Here is a 3,001-nt window from a genome sequence, read left to right on the forward strand (position 1 = left end):
CATTATACCTGCTGTCGTCTTCTCTCTCGCGATTTCCCGCAACACCTTATCTCCAAGGCATAGTACAATCGTGCTGTAGGCCTTCGCTTCATTTTCCGCACGTTGTTGAATCACCTTCTCTTCCATATTTTCAGGCTCTGCCCCCTTCGGTTTCACTTCCAATGAGGATGCAAGGCCTTGCTGTGTAAGCATCGCCCGCATCTTCATCTTCCAAAGAGCAAAATCATTTTTACATGTGAATTTCTCCGCCTCAAAACGTGCAGCCATTTCGCTTCGTAGATTCGATTCCCTTTCGCAAGATCAACGCAAGAATCTCCTTCCCACCGGACGGCGCCAATTGTTAAAGTTGATCTTCGATTGAGTGTGTGTGCGAATGCGTGTTTTGATTTAGAGATTGTATGGAGAATCTTGAGAGAGGATTATCATTGAAATCGGATGAAGATTACACAATGAGCTAACTACTGTTACAACAGCTCTAACTAACTATTTAACCTCTAAGTTTCTAACGGTCGAAAAGCTAATCGAACGGGTGAGATTTAAAGTTGAGTGAGGCGCGCGATCCAACGGTAGCTGAAGAGTTTCAGCTCCTTGACGTTTCCCGAACTTAAAACCTTTCTTTATAGCAGTGATTCATCAATCTATCTTACATAGCTGATGCATTGTCTCGGAGGTACATTTTGATCACTACTTTGAGTTCTAAGTTGCTTGGTTTTGAGTTGATTAAGGAAATGTATGATAATGACCCGGACTTTTCTTCTATCTATTTAGCTTGTGAGCATGCTGCATTTGACAAGTTCTATAGGCATGATGGCTATTTATTTAGAGAAAATAAACTGTGCATTCCTAAAGGTTCTATGTGTGAATTGCTTGTGCGTGAAGCTCATGGCGGTGATTTAATGGGGCATTTTGGAGTCCATAAGACAATGGATATTTTGCATGAACATTTCTTTTGGCCTAAAATGCATGTGGATGTTGAAAGAATTTGTAAAAGATGCATAACTTGCATGCAAGCCAAGTCTAAATCACACCCACATGGTTTGTACAAACCGTTACCAATTCCTAGTGCACCTTGGGAGGATATTTCAATGGACTTTGTCATTGGTTTGACAAGAACAAAAAGAGGTAGAGATTCAGTTTTTGTGGTTGTTGATAGGTTTTCAAAAATGGCACATTTTATTCCATGTCACAAAACTGATGATGCATCTCATATTGCTGATTTGTTCTTTAAAGAAATTGTCCGTTTGCATGGTGTTCCTAGATCAATTGTGAGTGATCGAGATGCTAAATTTGAGAGTCATTTTTGGCATGTGTTGTGGAATAAGTTGGGAACTAAACTCTTGTTTTCTACTACTTGTCATCCACAAACTGATGGACAAACTGAAGTAGTTAATAGGACTTTGTCTCAATTATTACGAACTTTAGTTAAAAAGAACTTGAAAAGTTGGGAGGAACGCTTACCTTTTGCTGAATTTGCTTATAATCGAAGTGTTCATTTTGCTACTAACTTCTCTCCATTTGAAGTTGTGTATGGTTTTAATCCATTGAGTCCACTAGATTTGATTCCAATACCTATTGAAGAACGTGCAAGTCTTGATGGAAAAGCTAAGGCTGAAATGGTGAAAAGATTGCATGAAAGGGTAAGACTCAACATTGAAAAGAGGACAGAACAATATGCAAAGCAAGCCAACAAGGGTCGAAAACAAGTCATCTTTGAGCCGGGAGATTGGGTTTGGTTGCATTTGAGAAAGGAGAGATTTCCTTCGAAAAGAAAGTCCAAGTTGCAGCCAAGAGGAGATGGACCATTCCAAGTGATTGCAAAAGTCAATGATAATGCTTACAAACTAGACTTACCTAGTGAGTTTAATGTAAGTGCTACTTTCAATGTTTCTGATTTATCTCCTTATGTTGGTGAATTAGATTCGAGGACGAATCCTCTTGAAGAAGAAGGGAATGATGGAGACACACCCAAGCTGATCTACAAGGACAAGAAGATGGATCCATTGATCATTCAAAGTGGGCCAATTACAAGAGCCAAAGCTAAGAAGATAAAGGAGTCCATGTTGCTTTTAGTTGCTGACATAAAAACCCAATTCCAAGACCATTCTACATTGGGCCAAGTGGTGAATATTATTCAAGTTAGTGGGCAGCCCAAGGCATGAAGTGTGGAGGCACTACATATCACATTTTGGAGGCCCAAATTGATGATACATGATTCATTTTCGTCCAAGTTGGAGTAATCAAAATGAAGGGTCTTTTTAGTTACATTTTATGTTAAATAAGTGACTTTAGATGTCCTAGAGTTACACCAAAGGTTTAGGAGTTACTTTTCTTTTATTATGAGTCATTTTAAGTGTCTTAAGTTGTACTAATGATGTGAGACTTTCAAGAGTCCATTCTAGCCTATAAATAGGCTTGTAAGCATGTCACTTGGAGACATCATTGATCAAATACGAAATAGACTTTGTCTTGTGAGTTGAATTCTCTTTGGAGTTTTTCACTTGTTTGGAACTTATCAAGATACTTTGAGCAAGTTCTTGTGGCGTTCAATCATACCGAGGTTCTTGGCTGATCATATAGCCAACGGGTCGAGGTTTTCCAAGCTCTGGAAGTGGATCAAACCAGATTATCAATCAAGGGAGTTCGCTGTCAAACCTTATACGTGGGGTTCTTGGATCAATATATCTAACAGGTCATTCGTCGTGTCCCAATCTATATCAGAATAGTACTGTAAATTTAAAAATAATGATAACATCATGACCGAATGTCACGGCCGCCCTTTCTAAGGATAGCAAGGACGGGGAAATCGCGACTAAGGGGAGGGACTAAGAAGCGGGAAAGAAATGGGGGACACAAAAAGAGTTGACACTTAAAGCAAAAACTTAAATTAACTACCAAAAGAGATTTGTTTAAGTCTACAAAACATTTCAGTTTACCAAAAAATAATAAGCAGCGGAATTAAAGTTTCAAAGTTTTTGTTTAGGTTCGACATTTACGTAGAATA

This window comes from Salvia splendens, chromosome 17, assembly GCF_004379255.2.
Source record: "Salvia splendens isolate huo1 chromosome 17, SspV2, whole genome shotgun sequence".
Taxonomy (NCBI): domain Eukaryota; kingdom Viridiplantae; phylum Streptophyta; class Magnoliopsida; order Lamiales; family Lamiaceae; genus Salvia; species Salvia splendens.